A 17735-nucleotide genomic window follows, 5' to 3' on the forward strand; every position below is an offset into this window, starting at 1 on the left:
TAGAAGCTGCAGGCAGCTTTGGAGGGACCCTTTGAAGTGGTAAGGAAGGTCAGTAATGTTAATTACATGGTAAACCTGCTAGGCAGGAGGCAGGGACACAAACTGTACTATGTTAACACAATGAAGCGTCAGCATGTCAGGGAGGTCCTTGGCAGACTGCAAAGGGCAGGGCTGACCATTAAACCCAGTAAGTGTCAGGTGGGTATGGCAGAAGTCTCTTACCTGGGACATAGAGTGCAGAGTGGTAAGATTAGGCCAGAACCTGCCAAAGTGGAAGTTATTCAGGTGTGACCTGCCCTTGTTACCAAAAAGCAGATGAGGGCATTCTTGGGGACAGCAGGATACTATATAAAGCTCTTTCCAAATTATTGTATAATAGCTGCTCCCCTCACAGACCTGACAAGGAAAAACAAGCCAGATAAGGTAGTGTGGACCCCAACCTGTGAGCAGGCATTCCAAAAGCTTAAATGGGCCTGTGTTAGCCAGTCCAGATTACATCAAATAATTTTTTGTGCAGATGGATGCTTCGAGCCATGGAGTGGGGGCTGTACTCAGCCAAGTTTCCTCAGAGGGAGAAGAGCATCCGGTTGTATATCTCAGCTGTAGACTCAAACCTAGGAAAGAATGTTATGCAGCTGTAGAAAAAGAATGTCTAGCCATAGTATAGGCACTGCAGAAATTTCAGCCTTATCTATATGAAAGAAAATTCACTGTGGTTACAGACCACAATCCCTTAACATGGCTACATAGAGTCAGCCAGCAAAATGCCAAGTTATTAAGGTGGAGCCTAGGATTGCAGGCATATGACATGACAGTGCTGCATCATAGTGGGGTTAGCAATGCCAATGCAGATGGACTGTCAGGACAAGGTATATGTTAATGTGTTCCTAGACAGCCCCATTTCTCTAAAGCAACATCTTTCATGAGTCTTCAAAGAGGGGGAGAGATGTGACGATGTGGGGTGTTGCCATCTGTGCCAGGGAGAATAAGGCAGTGCATGTGTAACATATGCCAGCATAGTTAGCTGGAGTTTTGTAAATAATTTTTGTTTGGGTTAAAAAATGTATCAACAGTGTTATTATAACTGATTAAATGTTTATGTTTAAACAAAGAATTCTGGAAGGGAAGAGTAGAAGTTTTTGAAATTGTTCTATAGTTTTCAGATACTGCAACAGATCTTAGCAAAGCTCTGAGTGTGTGTTGTACCAGAGTCAGGTGACCAAATGTGATGTCGTTCCATAACCAGCACTGAGAGGATGGAACTCTCACAGCAGTTTGCTTTGTTTGCTTTGGAACCTAATATAAAGATCTATGAAAGTTATCACAGTTAGTTGATTGAGTTGAGTTGAGTACAGTTAGTTAGAAGCCCATCACCTTGCCTTGTGGAAGTAAACATCTCGGCATCTAATCTTGCCTTGCTGTATTAATTAAGTTAGCTAGGGAACAGTTATTCTTTAGACAGTCAGGAAATACAGTGAGATTAGTTAAGTAGTATTTTTCTGCATATGTTTGAATCTGTCCAACTGTGTTATATTTATTTGTCCCGTAATTGAAACTCTGGTATTTATTGTACTTAGATATTTGGTATTCTCATGTTTTTCTATTTTATTAATTATTATTAAATATTTTTATACCTTTCATTGTGGCTGGTCTTTTAGAGAATGCTATTAAAATCTTGAGAGGACTTGTGCTTATTTTAGTGGCGCTGTGGCCACTCCAAAAAGCCTTGTTGTTTTGGTTACACTCTACCATTTATATTAGTATTGATTTTACTCAGTATAATTGGATACCCTTGTAAGAGCCTGAGAGTGGTTGAATGGTGACAGAGTGGTTGCTTTATAGTCTGGGCAGAAGGGGTACAGCTAGTAAATCTGTACCAGCCTTTCTCAGGAGTGTGTGTGTGTGTGTGTGTGTGTGTGTGTGTGTGTGTGTGTGTGTGTGTGTGTGTGCGTGCGTGCGTGCGTGCGTGCGTGTGTGTGTGTGTGTGTGTGTGTGTGTGCATGTGTGTGCGTGTGTGAAAATTAAATACCAAGGTGTGGGTGGGTGAGCTACTTGGAAATGGGACACAGTGCTCCAAAGTGAGTGCTGTTTGGGAACTGGAAAGACAAAGAGTCCAGTCCCAGGACTGGAGCATGCTCCCTGTGTGCTCCTGGGGGGAACTGTGATTGATGCAGAGAGCTGCATCTGAAAATACTGTGTAAATCCATTCCTCACCAGTGTCAGTGGTGAGGATTGAGGCTCCTTGATTACTGGCCTGAGGTAAAGAGGCCGTTACAGACAGTATGAGTCTGGCAGGTATATTTACTCTACTTTCAGAATCCTGAAATTCTGAATGGAGTCAGAATTACTTACTGATTTTAATATTTTAAGATATGTGTTGCACTTGTGCAGTCTGAAGCTTGTTGTTTTACTCAGTGTCAAATTTGTCAGTTTTAATTCTACATCCTTAGGGTTAAGAATTTTCCCCCTTAAACAAATACATAAAATACCCTTTCCTTAGAGTATCCACTGTATTAAGTCACAAACTGGAAAAAAACAACTTCTCTGTTTACAGAAGTGAATTCTGTTTTCTGGAAGACAAATGAGAAGTTTCATCCAGGGCATTTCCTGACTTCGTGTAACATAATGGTTGATGGGGCTATGTCTAGAAATCAGAATTAAATTCTAATGCCTTTTTAGTAGCTATAAGAGTCACTGGAGTGAGTGAATCAGTTCCATATATCAGGTGATAGCGGGCAGCTTGGGGTGATTTTATGCTCATCGACCAGTTGTACACAGTTCATAAAACCTGTATGACGTGGAAGACAAACAATAATGCCATTCACACTGCAAAATAATAGCTTTAACCAAGCAATACCAGTTTCTGATCCTGGATCTGACAAACGGTGAGGCAAATTCAATCACTTTAGCCTTACATCTACACACTGAGATATACAACTACTGCTGTATTGTTGAATATTCTTTTTTTTCTGTATATAGGTGCCCAAGTTCTATTTCAGCTTTGTGCTAGGCTTTCAGACTCGGATACCTTCCTTGACTACATAAATACAGTTGAAAAGCCATTTGCCAATACCTGATTTGCTGACACCTTCAGCATCAGCAAAATGGAAAAGCACAACAGAATATTGTTATCTTCGGGATCAAATCTCTCACCTACCCACACAGGGGAGGGATCCTTTCCATGCCCTCTACCTAATTGTTCCAAATTCAGCATCACTATGTGCTGATGATAATGAAATCCCCAAACAAAGTAACATCCATCTAAAAGCATTCTCATTAACTAAAGAAAACATGTTTAAGCTTTTAACATTACCAAACTGTGTGCTAGAGAATTAGTGGTCATATTTCTGTCATCCATGTCAAACCTAACAGATGTACACAGGACTGTACTGGAGCATGTTGTTCCCTCATTTCAGCATAATAAATCTGCTGTTCTTTACAGCAGAAAACAGATGTCTAGCAAGGTAGTAATATAACAAATCTAACCTATATCCACTGGTATTTGTTTCTGTTAAGCTTTATGATGATAAGATGATACTTGAATATATATATATATATATATATATATATATATATACATACATATATACATATACATATACATTTTATTTATTTATTTATTTTACATTTGTTAACTGGGACAGTCCAACTGGACCAGGTCCATTTACAGCGGAAGCCCGGGGAGAAAAGCTCCACATATATTAACAGAAATACTAGAATTAATACATAGTAGTAAAAAACTGATAACACATTATAACAGCAAAAATCCAGCTAATAAGACAGAAATGTAAAACAGACATGATACAACTCAGCTGTTGAACGGACTAAATACATTTAGCATTGAGAGTCATGACATACATCATGTTAAAATGAAGTACCTATATTAAAGGGATAAACAACTGTAGCATTTACATTAGTCAAATAATAAGCCTTTCAACTTTCCACAGAGCTTAAGCAGTGTTTTTAGGATATGCATGGGCAAAGCCAGGTGCTTATGAGATGTGATTTTAAAGAGTTTTTGAAGTGTGAGGTGGTGGGTATAGAGATCAGTGATGGGGGGAGGTTGTTCCAGTTTTTAGCAACAGTGTGGGAGAACAGTCCTTTACCAGCAGTATTGTTAGCCCTAGAGATGCCTATATGTATGAAAGTTATCACTGACTTAGATGCCAGACAAAGATACCGCAGTGACATAAACATTTAAGTATGGAGGAGTTAAAGTACATTTATGACTTGTGGTATGCATAAGTTCAGCTTAACAATGTACATTGTCTTTATACACATATAGAATAGCAGAACAGCATTAATTATCAATAAATGAGTCATATGTAGAAAACCACAAAGAGAAGGATACTAATTTAGTTAGTGAGGCTTCAGGAGTGCACAAAACTGCCCTACTTCCTAGATTTGATTCCTTGTCAATTAGCATATTCAGCATTTGCACTAAAATTTATTTGGCATAAATTATAATTTCCTTAATTCTGATAACAACTCGGTTGTTAACTGGCTGCATGTATATAGAATCCCCTGAAATAAGGAACGGTGCATATACTTTAGCATATGAATCCTTGAAAATAAACAAAGATGTGACAATTTAGGTTAATTATGAAAATGTTCAGCAAACATTGACATCACTAACCCTTTATCTAAACAATTATTAGTGTTGCTAACTGCCAGCAAGTGACAAACTGGGGAACACAGAAAAGGAACAAAGCCATACAATGAAGTATTCATGATTTTGTTCTGCAATGGGAACAAGCCAGCATATTTTAAATGGAAAATCTGGTCTTTAAAAGCATGCATAAAACTGAAAACTGGGATCTCTTTTGATATTGGCTGGCATTTTATAACATCAAGCTGACAGACACCTCAGGAAATTGCTGGCAATATTCATATTGGGAGCACTTTCATTAAACATAATTCATTCAGCTTTCAAAAGAAAACGAGTGACACCTGATTTCATACAGCATGGCCTTTTCATCCTTTACAAAGAACTTGCCATATCTGAGATTTTTTCCTTTTTCCTGTCATATCCCTTCAAGTTTAGCTGTGGAAATGTTAACCAGCTGCATAAAAATATTCAAGTTACATTTACAGATAGGAGGTGAGGCTGTTTAATGCTGTGCCATACATGAAACTGTATCTGTGAAGTGACATTAAATATACCATCTGCTGATAAAATTGTGACTTCTTTATTACAACCACATTTTGCTTAATGTTATGAATAAGATAACTTAAGTTAAATGAATAAGTATCTTGGAAGCAGTACAATATACATTATTTACACAGTTCGAGTAATGCACACACAGAGACACACACACACGTATGTATTTAGCTATGGGTCTACTTAAAATAATCTAAACTCAAAAATATCTAAACTTAAAAGTATCTACACACAAAATATCTACAAAACCAAGTTATACTAGGGAAGGATTTATGCCTTTTTCCTACTGTTATACAACCTCAGAGTTGGTATATATAATTAGCAGGGGGTATGGGGGGTGCAGGAGAGCTAGCCTCACCCCCCCCTCGAAAAAGCACTGATTTTTGGCTGTGGTTAGATTTTAACAATATTTTGTTTAGATTATTTTAAGTAGATATATTAATATATATATATGTATATATATATATATATATATATATATATATATATATATATATATATATATACATACATACACACACACACACACACACACACACACACACACACACACACACACACACACACACACACACACCCACATACAAAATATGACTGTATAAGCATATATTGAATAGCACTATAATTAGCCATCATTAACCATCACTATATTGACCCAGTCGGCCCAGACTCTACAACTACACATTTAGTCATACACCCAAACAAATGAAACACTACTTACCACAAAGGCACTTCCTTCTCTGCCTTGCAATCCAGAAAACACTTCATACTCTAATATCCTGCACTTTGATTACCAACTGCTAACGTAACACCATTAAAAATATTTTTGTGTTTGGGACCCAAAATACAGAATAAACATAAATAAAACATATTCTGCACTTCGATTACCAGTTGCTAAAGTAACACCAATAAAATAATTTTTGTGATTCACAAGATGAAAATAATGAAAACAAAACACCCGAAGAACAAATTTTTCCCAGGACAAGTAAATACTTGCCTAACATGTCTTTTTCTACACTGTAGTGCGATCTTGGAGTTGATATATAGTTGGGGTGGGGGGTGGGAGGCATAGCCACACAGCTAGATGGGTTTTATTTACTCCAGTATCTATTTCATTGGAGTTTGGGCAAGTTTTTACTTGCTCTGGGAAAAATTTGCCATTCGGGTATTTTGTTTTTGTGATTTTCGTCCAACAAAAATGAAATTTGATGATATGGCCTTTCGAATATTAAAAGTAGATCAATATATATATATATATATATATATATATATATATATATATATATATATACTTACACACACACATAACACTTCAATAGGTCAACACACCACAATGTTGACAGCAAGAAAGTTGACCGCAAAAGGTCAACATATACAAAAGATTGACAGTTTGTCTGAGAGGGAATGTTCGCTTTCTCAGGGTATTGTGCGATCTCAGAGTTAATATATATTAGCAAAAAAGCAATACTATTTTGTTTCTTCTTGGTTGCATGCAGTGAGGATTTTACTTACACATGTATAGTTTAGTGTTAGCATTTTCTGATGGCAAGCTTTTGTGGTCAACTTTCTTGCTGTCGACATTGTGGTATGTCAACCTAGTGAGGTAGATCCATATTTATATATATATATATATATATATATATATATATATATATATATATATATATATATATCTATATAGGAACATTCCATACAGTAAATTAAACATTTGTAATGCTGGTAAAAGCAATTGAATAATCATATAATCACAGAATGTTGGCATTATTTCATGCGATGTTGCAGCACAATGGGGAGTGAAAATTTGCCCTTTCCCTGCTGTTGTACAATCTTGGAATTGGTATATATATAATTGGTTGGGGTGTATGGGCCACACGGGACTTGCCTCCATGCAAAAAAAAGAAAATTATAATATACTGAGCTTTGATCCTTTGGGACTGGTGCTTTGATGTTCAATGTGTTGGCAATATTTTGACATACAGTCATACATATATGTATGTGTGTGTGTGTGTGTGTGTGTGTGTGTGTGTGTGTGTCTATATGTGTATATATATATGGAGAGAGAGAGAGAGATTGGGGAGAGAAATAAATAGATAGGCCAGGCCATCCTCTTCATACTCTATAATCAGGCTAGTATAATTAGGTACCGAATGATTTTGAGGAGTAACCATTAAGCTGTATGGAGATTCTTAAGTACTATATAAAGAAAGAGCAATTAAACAGATATGGGCCCTTTAGGAAAGGTAGCACAACTGCATGCCCCATAGAGTTCCTTCATACAGAAAGCCACTACATATAAACCAGGGTTGTGTTTGAAGTGGGTCCTGTAGTTAGTTGTATTGTTCATACCCTGTCTCTCAGTTTGGGTGTAATTGCTTTGTTTTGAATGGTACACAATACTCTTTAATCTTAGCATGTATTATATGGTAACACTAGACACACACAAAGAGACATTTCGACTATAAAGAAGAAATCAGAGGTGCACTTTGTTTCTTCTTTTAAAACTTTTGGAATGTGGGTGGTCCTACTGGAACCAATTTGTCAGTTGTATGAATGTATTTATGTATGTATGTATGTATGTATGTATTTATGTATGTATTTATTTATTTATTTATTTGGGGCAGCTTTCACCACCAAAGAGCATCCGACCCTTCACTTCCCTAGGGATCCATCACTCCTCCATCCTGTTTGACCTTTTTTAACATTTCACTCCATTTTGTTGGGTCTCCCATTTTCACAGTGAAGTTGCCATTTGGAGTCCTCACATTTCATTGACCAAGGGTGAGGGGAGATATGTGGGAAATTGTAATTTAATTTCTTATATACATTTGACTCTACTATCCCTGTTCCCCAGCTGAGGTAATGCAGTGTCATGATTCCTTTTGTCCTGTAGTGCACATAGCCATTCAGTAAGTTGCACTTCACACTGTAGGACTCCTTTCCCTGGAATGGGTAGGCCAGTGTGAGTTCTTCATTTCCATCTCTCATGGCTGATGACCACATCACTTAGGCTCACTAGTAGGACTTGAAGTGACTGGGGTATGTTCATAGCACAATGTATTTTAAATGAGAATCACAGGACTAGTATAAAACAGAAGCTTATGACAACTCAAAAGCAGTAATGATTCTTACAAAGATTACATCTCTGTCTGTCTGTGGGTAGAGGTTAAGACACATATATGAACAACAAAAATATCTTCAACCAAAAAAAAAGCTATGTAATAATAGCATCAAGAATAATGGTAATGGCGGGGGGAACAAATAAAGATTAGGTAAAGGAAGGAAACTGGAGCAGTGGATAGCAGGCAGCTGCCACCTTCGAACAAAAACTATTAGAAGGTTCCTCTGATGAAAACAGAGATAAAATCTACTATGAAAAATAAGAAATAAGTTTGATTTATCATTTAAAATAAATGGCATTTGGTGCTTTTCTGTAACACTGAGACTATATATAAAATTAAATGCTCATTATGTTAGATGAGTGTCGGTTTCTGACAATCTATATGCTCATAGAAAAAAACTTAATTTTTTATTACCATATTTTCATTTAAATCTTATCAAACTTGTGTGGCACATAGGTCTAAGCATATGAAATACAAACCAGCTTCATTCTTGAATTCTGGACTTGATTCCCTTAGTCTCTACTAGCAAACTTTGTAAGTCTAAGCAACTAATTTAACCAGTCAGTGCTGCAGGACTGTCCCTGAAAACAGGCACTTTTGTCTAGTGGCCTTAGCTAGTTAACAGATACAAATAGAGCAGTGAGATGGAACCATGACTATAACTCAAGAGGCCCTCCTTCAGCAAGCTGACCTGGTCTCTAAGGAGCAAGGTGAAGGTGTTGGAAGGAGTGGCCATTTTGCTGCCTCACCAGCCTGATGGAGGGAAGGGATTCCCACCAAGTGCTACAACTCACAGTAAAGACCAGGAGCTCCAAACCTGCTGATGGTGACTGGAGCACATGCCAACATATCATTTAATGTTTATCCATATTGACAACATTCCATGATGAATATGGGAAAAGGACTGAAGATATGATTCTCTTCATACCTTTCAAGTGTACCCTGTTATGAGGAATGTTCCTCATTCTGATTCTTAAAAAGTTCAACTTCCCTACAGTGAAAGGGTCTGTCAAAGATTCGTTGTTAAGACTTTTTAACTCATATCAATGATAAATAATACTGGCTCATATTAATTCAACAAAAGAACTTTTCATATGTATAAAGTAACATATTTTAACCATGTTGTGAGTTTCCTAGTTGAAGCTGTCAGTAAGTTGTTAGTACATGTTGCTCATTGTTCCACATTATGAGAGGTAGTGTTTCACATTTTGGAAGTGGAAGATCTGAGTTATGGCTCTTCTCATTTTTGTGGCAATGTGGTTAGAGCTAACTAGCAGGGAATGAATCATAGGATCATAGGAAATTACTAGGCTATTGGCCCTGAAGCCCTTATATGCCTAGCCAAGAGTTTAGCCCATGTTTAGACAAATCAGCACCCGATGCCCCTGTCCAGCAGGGACACGGGTGGAATCAAAGGGATGTATTTTCTACTTCCCAACCAGTTATCCAGGCTGCGCTTAAAAAGAGGTAAAGAGGCACTCTGCTTGACATGGAGAGGGAGTCTATTTCACAGATGGAAGAGTCTCTGGGACACAAATCTGTCCTGCCAACAAGTCCTATTAATGTCACAGACCAGTTTGAGGCCATGCATGCGGGTTACTCAAGTGTAGCTTGACTTGTGGATATGCAGCAGTCCTGTCAAGACAGGGTCTGACATTGCCTTGTATACTAGACAGAGGTCACCTCTGAGGAATTTGTATGAAACTGAGTAGAGGGATAGGGCTTTTAGCCTATCTGTGCATGGTAGATTTTTGAGGCCCTGGACTCTCCAGCTGCTGCATGTGCTTTGCGAGGTACATGCCGAACGGGGCATTGTATGCAATAATGGGCCTTATAAGAGGACCTTCTTGTCCCTGGATGAGATACCCTTACTTATGAGGTGAGCCATGTAGAATGCTTTCCATACAATGGAAGCAACATGGTGGTCAAAAGTCAGGTCGCTATCAATCTGGGTGCCTAAATCCCTCACAAATGATTGCATGCTTAGGAAATTGTTATTAATGTGATCATTTGTGGAGACGTCACTCTCCCCAAAGGGGATGATAATGCATTTTTTGGTGTTCAGCTTAAGGCCATGTTTCTGGCACCAGTCATTTGTTTGGGTGAGACCCTTTTGGAGGATGTCCACATCACTAGGGGAATTGATGACAGTGCCCAGCTTGCAGTCATCTGTAAACTTGGTCAGCCATAACCCAAGGTTTTGGCCTGCACTTCAAGAAAAGTATATCCCAAATAACAGAGGCCCCAAGACCGAACCCTGGGGTACTTCACTCAGTATGGGTCTACTGCTTGAGGTGGTTTCCCCTATTTTGATTAGGTGGGTTCTATCAGTGAGCCAGTTAGCTACCCATCTGGAAACATATGGATTCATGCCTAGTTGACAGAGTTTATCTATTATGCCCGAGTGGGGAATAGTGTTGAAGGCTTTGGCCCGGTCAAGGTAGGCAGCGTGCTCCATCTTCCCCTCATCCATGGCTTTGGTGACTGTCTCAAAAGATTGACCAAATTTAACAGGCATGACCTTCCCTTGACAAAGACAAACTGCGTGAGATTGAGTGTTTGGAGGTTGCCAATGTCCTTGTTAATGAGGTCTGTGATAATCCATTCCATGGCCTTGCAGATCAGGCTAGTTAGGCTGATGGGTCTATAATTTCCTGTATCGGTGGACACTCCACCTTTGTGTAAAGGGATGACAGTGGCTGTCCTCCACTCAGCTGGGACAAAGCCAGTACTCAGGCTTTGGTTGAATAGGGCACCTAATGGTGATGCAAGTTACTGCCTGAGTTCATGTTGGATGCAGCCTGGGATGTTATCGGCTCCCATGGAGGCTGTATTTTTTTGCGTTTGAGAGAGCAGTGAAGGCCTGATCCCTAGATATAAGGGGAAGGGGGCAAGTACTGGAAATGTTCTGATTTACTGATGGGGGGGACAGAGGGGTGAAAGTTTTGCTGAATCTGTCAGTCAGCATGTTTGCTATATCTACGGCATGTGTATATGTGGTGTCCTTGACCACCAGTTCTGAAAAGATCTGGGTACTTCCTTTGAGATTTCAGACATATGTGAAGAAGGCTTTATGATTGTCTCTAGTAGATGTGGCCAATTTGGACTTGAGGTTTGCTTTGGAGGATTTCACTATTCCTTTTATTTACTTGTTCAGGCTAAGGAGAGATTGCTTCCAATTGGGCACCTGCTCCTTCTTGGTCCTGGACAGCAATTTTTTTTCTTTTGTTATAAAGTTTATTTATTGCAAATGTCTACCAGACAGGTTTATTCTTCATTGCGGAGGATGATTTAGTCCTGTCAGGTATTCTTGATTCTATGCATCGATATAAATGTTCATACAGTGCTTTGGTATAGTTCTGGCTACTGGTGCCAGTTCCGGGGGGTGGGGGGGCTGTGAAGCTGTTTATACCATCCCTCAGGAGGCTGTAATCAGCTTTGAAGAAATTATTTTGTTTAAACCTAGCTAGATGGGGGGGGGGGGTCAGGGGAGATGGTGACTTCGAAAGTGACCGCTTTATGGTTGGATCTTACCAGGGAGGATGATATTGCAGGGATGCTGCAGTGGTTACTCATGTTGGTTAATACCAAGTCCAAGATATTGTCACCTCTTGTGGGGGTATCAACTAGCTGTACCAAAGCATTTGCATTGACAAAATTGAGGAATCTCTGAGAATTTGTGTACTGGCATGAGTAGGTCTTCCAGTTTATGTTTGGGTAGTTAAAGTCACCCAGGATCAGGGTAAAGGGTTGCATCTTGATAGATTTGAAGAGGTCCAGATAGGCAGATTGGGCATCTTGAGTCAAATTTAGGGGCTGGTAGCTAGCTATGATTTGTATAGGGGTCTTGTCAATAGTTAACTACACCTGGAGTGTCTCCTGTGTGTCATACTGTTTGACCAGCTGGGAAGTGTGTATGTCTTTAATATATATTGAAACTCCACCTCCTTTGGCTTTACTACCCACAGTTTGGGGTCTGAATGTATGATAGGATGAGTAACCAGTTAAGGCTGGGTTGCTCTCCACAGCTTTGAATCAGGTTTCTGTGACTGCACAGTTGTCAGCATTTTCCAGTGTTAAGAATGCTTGCAATGAGTGCAGTTTCATGTTTAGACTCCTAGTGTTTAGCAGCATGACCTTTAATTTGCATTTTGTTGAAATTTGTATGTCGGTAGTTTTAACCTCATCACTTTTTCTAAACAAAGCACTATGTGGGAGGCAAGAGCCTTTGCCAGAAGCCTGAAGCCCGAAGCCCAAGTGAGACAGATGCAGGCTACCTCTGGCAAAGCATTGTGGTCTGTTGATCATATCTTCCCAGGCTGTCAGGCACTGGATCCCCTTGGAATGACACCAGAAACTAAGCCAATTGTTAAAGTTAATAATTTTTTGTTTATATTGAGGCATCATTCTGGGTGACAGTAGAATGCTGCTTAAGGCTAGGGACATTTCCGCCTGGAATACATATTCAGTGAGTTTAATCATGTCTCTCTTCATATAGTCCAGGGATGTACATCTCAAGTCATTCACAACAACACAGCCTATGACAGAGTCATAACAGATCCTGTTGTTGAGAGACTTGAGAGCGTGAGTGTGATATGGCAGATTCTGGTCCCTGACAGACAACTAACCATGACTTTCTTTTTATCCATCCTGGTGAGAGACACATCTATGTGTCTCATAATGGAGTCTCCTATGACTAATATGCTGGGTTTATGGTTAAGCCTTAGTGGTTGCGAGACACAGGCATGTGAACTATTCATGGTATGTGGTGTGGAGGGCTGTGGAGATTGCATGTGTTTTTGTCTCGGGGGTCTCCTTTGTTTGGGTATGTTTTGTTGAGGACCTCCACATATGTGGGTGTGTGTTGAGTAGATGTGGGTGGTGTTTGAGGTGTAGTGATTGTGTTGATAACCTTCTCAGTGCCAGATATACTGGCTTGTCGGGGGGGGGGTGACAGCATAGACTCTAGGTTCCTAATGTAATTGCATCTCTTGCAAATTGTATTCCTAGATGGTAGTAGTAGGCAGTTGTCTGTGTACATAGGGCAGTTGCTACACTGTCTCAAGATGCCCATATCAGCCAGACTGGCAGGAGAAACTAGGAATTTGTCCACCCATATTTGTCAGAATCTGAGACAGAAAGGCCAGGGAGAGCTAAGGGTAAGCATAAAGCCCAAGTGCTTAAACCAAAACTAAGAGGCTTAGAAAAAACAATTACGGTTTAAACAGGCTATAAACAAACAGTAATAAATGCAACAGAAAAGATGCAGATGAACACTTTAGAGAACAAGCTGCAGCAAGTAGCAGAAAAAGCAAGATAAAGTAATGGAGTAATAGGAGGAAACACAAATACAGTAAAAACAGCTGAGTAAAGTGTTTTTTTCCAGGAAAAGTGGAAAGGAAGAGAGGAGGAACAGAAGATTTTTTTTAAGTAAAGTGGAAACGGAGAGAGGAGGAGCAGACCAAATTCAAGTTTAAGGAACTAAGGGAATTGGCCTTCCCAAATGATTGCTATATTAGGTAGAATGAGCTAATGGGATGGGACTGGGAGGAGTGTCCCTTATCAAATTTACAGTAGGGGACAGGCAACAGTAAAAGCCACCAACTTTAAGAACCCAACAACAGTTGGGTGAGAGAAAGACAAAAATTCAACCAGAGGTCAGAAAATATATAAATGGAGACACAGAAAAGTAAATAATTCAGTCAAACAAATAAATAAAAACAGAACAGTACTGTTAATCAAAAATAAATAAATAAATAAAACCAGTGCAGTACTGTTTAAGCAAATAAATAAAAAAAACAGTACAGTACTGATAAGCAAATAAATAAAATCAGTGCAGTACTGGTAAGAAACACTGAACTGTTAGATAAAATGCAAAAAAATATACTTATGTAGCTCTGTAATTTTTCAGTCAGGTACATTGGAGCTCTAGCAAGATAAGCAGAATTTCACACAAAAGGAATATTTTTATACCAGCAAGATAAAAGACCCTTCCAAAGCCAAACATTGAGACAAACAGATAACACAGAAGCTGTTTGACCAGTTTTTCTTCTCTGGAATGAGTTCACTGCAAACTCACAGTAGGGCGGTCAACAGCAAAAGCCACCAACTTTATGAACACAACAGCAGTTGGGTGGGAGAAAAACAAAAAATCAACCAGAAGCCAATAAATATATAAATGGAGACACAGAAAAGTAAACAATTTGGTCAAACAAATAAAGAATGGGTCTGAAGGGTGAGAAACTAGCTGATTATCTGGATTGGGTGGTTCAAAAATTAAATGCTTGCTGGCCATTTAGTAAATGAGTTTCTAAATTGTGCATATGCCTCTCAACTGTCCAGATTTTTGCCTTACATTTTTGGTCAGTTCCCCATATAATTTGTGATTTTCTAGCAAATCATTGAGGATTAAAGTCACTAAATAATGTCTGAGTAGATTGCTTTAAACGAACTGAGGAAAATCGCTAAACTGCAGTTCATGAAATCCGATAAAGGTGGTGGTGTTGGGATTATGCACCATGTCAGTTATAAACTGAAGATGTTAGTGAGTGATGCTAAAAGCTGTAATGAAGTATTAATTGAAATTTATGCTGCTTTAAGACAGGCAGACTCTGGCTGGGATTCTGAAACATTGTTTATATAGCCACACAATGACTAATTAACATAAATGAGGTAGCATAATGCAGCACAAAGCTGATTAATGAAGTTATAGGCGGCAATTAACAAGACAGAGATCTACTAATTAAGGAAGTCACTAACAAAAGCAAAACAGACCGCATAAAGAAGAGTATAACACAGTGACAGTAATGTGACCAGAGGAATCTAGTAGCATGCTTATATTACATCCACAATAAAGCCTGTTCATGCATACAAAGTTTTATTTATTTTTTTATTTATTTATTTTATTTTACATTTGTTGACCGGGATAGTCCGACTGGATGCATGTCCATTTTCAGCGGAGGCCCGGGGAGAAAAGCTCCAAGGGTAAGCAGATACAGCATTACATAATACTAGCATTATATATTACAAACATACTATTTACAGAGATTACATAAGTAAGCAAGTTAAACAAGTTCCACAGGTTACAGTTAATCCTGAGCACAAGTCAGGATTAAATTAAATTACACAGTAAACTGGTTATCAGATTTTTACACATTCTAGAGAGAGTTAGCCAGGCTACTGACATAGCCAGTTAAGTGACAAATGTTGTTTGAGTCTAGTTTTAAATTGACCTAAGGTGGAAAGTAAGGTAATATCAACTGGAAGAGAGTTCCAGGATCTACTTACAGAGTTTGCAAAGAGAAAATCACCGGCTGTGTTATTAATTTTGCTAGTCTGAATTAGTAGTTTGTTAGAGGATCAAAGTGGTCTAGGGTTGTTATAGGGGGTGATAATATTTTTAAGTGCAGGAGTATTGTTCGGATTATAGAGGATTTTATAGGCCATAATCAGTTGGTTATACTGGATTAGGCTGGGTAGTTCAAGCCACCCAAGCTGATTTAGATTGATGCAATGATGTGTCCTAAAAGGCAGCCCAGGGGCAAACCTGGCACTGTGGTTGTAGCAAATTGAGTGTTTGTTAAGGACAGTCTTGTTTAAATTCGAGAGAAGAGGGGATGCATACAGAAGGGTTGAAAGAAGGTGAGAGCGAGCTATGGCAATTTTAGCTGGAGGGGTTAGGAAGGCTTTTATTCTATAAAGTGACCCTAGTTTATTATTGATGGTTTTGATAGTTTGGTTAATATGTAGGTCAAATTTTAGATTATTGTCTATGATGACACCTAATAGTTTTGTAGAGGGGTCAGGGGAGATTATTGTGCCATCATTTGATTTTATGGTAAAGGTGAAAGTGGTAGACCTACGTGTTGGTGAAAATAACAGCATTTTAGTTTTGTTGGGATTTAGGATCAGACGATGTTCAGAAAGCCAGTTTTCTATCGTATTAAAGGTGGTCTGGGTAGCTGACCATAACTCTACTGGAGATGTGGCTGAGCAAATCAGAGTAGAGTCATCAGCATATTGGATACAGCTGACTTTTGGGATGACAGTATAAAGGTCGTTAATGAAGATGGAGAACAGCAAGGGTCCTAGTATAGAGCCTTGTGGTACTCCAAGGGTGTTAGGTAGAAGGTTAGAGAGTTTGTTCTGCCAGAGGACAGCCTGCTGTCGACCATTCAGGTAGGATTGAAACCATTGAATGGCTCTAGTATCTAGACAGAATGCTTGCAGGGTGTGGATTAAAAGTTAGTGATCAACCATATCGAATGCCTTGGAAAGATCCAAGAAGAGGGCTGAGGCTATATAATTATTGTTGTGATTATGGTTTATGGTGTTGGTAAAGGCTAGGAGGGCTGAAGTAGTGCTGTGATGAGGACGGAAGCCATGCTGAGTGTCTGCCATAAGGTGATTCTGGATTAGGTGGTGCATGAGTTGTCTATGAATACATTTTTCCATAATATTTGCAAGTGGAGAGAGTATAGCTATTGGCCTATAATTGGAGAATTCAGTAGAGCTGCCTCCTTTGTGAAGTGGGATTACATAGGATATTTTCCAGATGGTGGGAATTTTAGTTTCTACTATGGTTCGATTGATTAGTATGGAGACGGGGTAAGCAATAGCATCAGCTGATTTTTGTAGGTACTCAGCAGGGAGTTGATCAGCAGAAAGTGTAGTGGGTTTTAATTTTTTGATCTAGGTACGGATAAGTGAAGTGGTGACTGGTTGGAAGCTGAACGCGAGGGTTTCTAGGGGTGCTACTTTCAAGTCCAGGGGAGCTAGGAGGTAGTTGGCTAGCTAGGGCTTGAATTGTCTCAGTAAAGAATCGGTTAAAACTGTCAGAAACATCTTCAGGGGTTTTATCAATAGTAGCAGCAGGGACTGGGGTTGATGTTTGTCCAGGATGTAGTAGATTATTTAAACCTGCCCAAAACTTCTGAGGGTTATTTTGATTTACTGTCTGTAAATTACAGTAGTATTGTTTTTTGTCTTGTAAAATTGATTTTTTGTTTTCTTTCCTGGATTGCCTGTATTTAATGTGATCCTGAGGGTCTTTAGAAGAACGCCATAAAGCCCATGCTTTGTTTATGCCACTATAAGAACTGCTGAGAGCCATTTTTATTTTTATTTTTTATTTTTACATTTTTTTACCGGGAGTGTCTGATTGGGCTAGTAGCCCATTTTCAGAGGAGGACCGTTGAGAAAAGATATAATATTATAATATGTCCTACATTAGAACACATAACTTTAATATGTATTTACAGTGCAGGTATTATACAGTAGATACTAATTCAGATTATCCTATTCTTTAGGAGAACATCAGAGAAAAAATAAAGTTTGAGAGGGCCAGATGAAGACAGAAAGCTATTTAGGTAAGTTGTTTTTAAGTATTGAGAGTGGTCCAGTATGGGATGTTAGGTTAATATTAAGTGACTAGTTGAGATGAAGACAGAAAATGA

This window comes from Protopterus annectens, chromosome 3.part0 (assembly GCF_019279795.1).
Source record: "Protopterus annectens isolate FY-2018-M chromosome 3.part0, PAN1.0, whole genome shotgun sequence".
NCBI classification, from domain to species: domain Eukaryota; kingdom Metazoa; phylum Chordata; order Ceratodontiformes; family Protopteridae; genus Protopterus; species Protopterus annectens.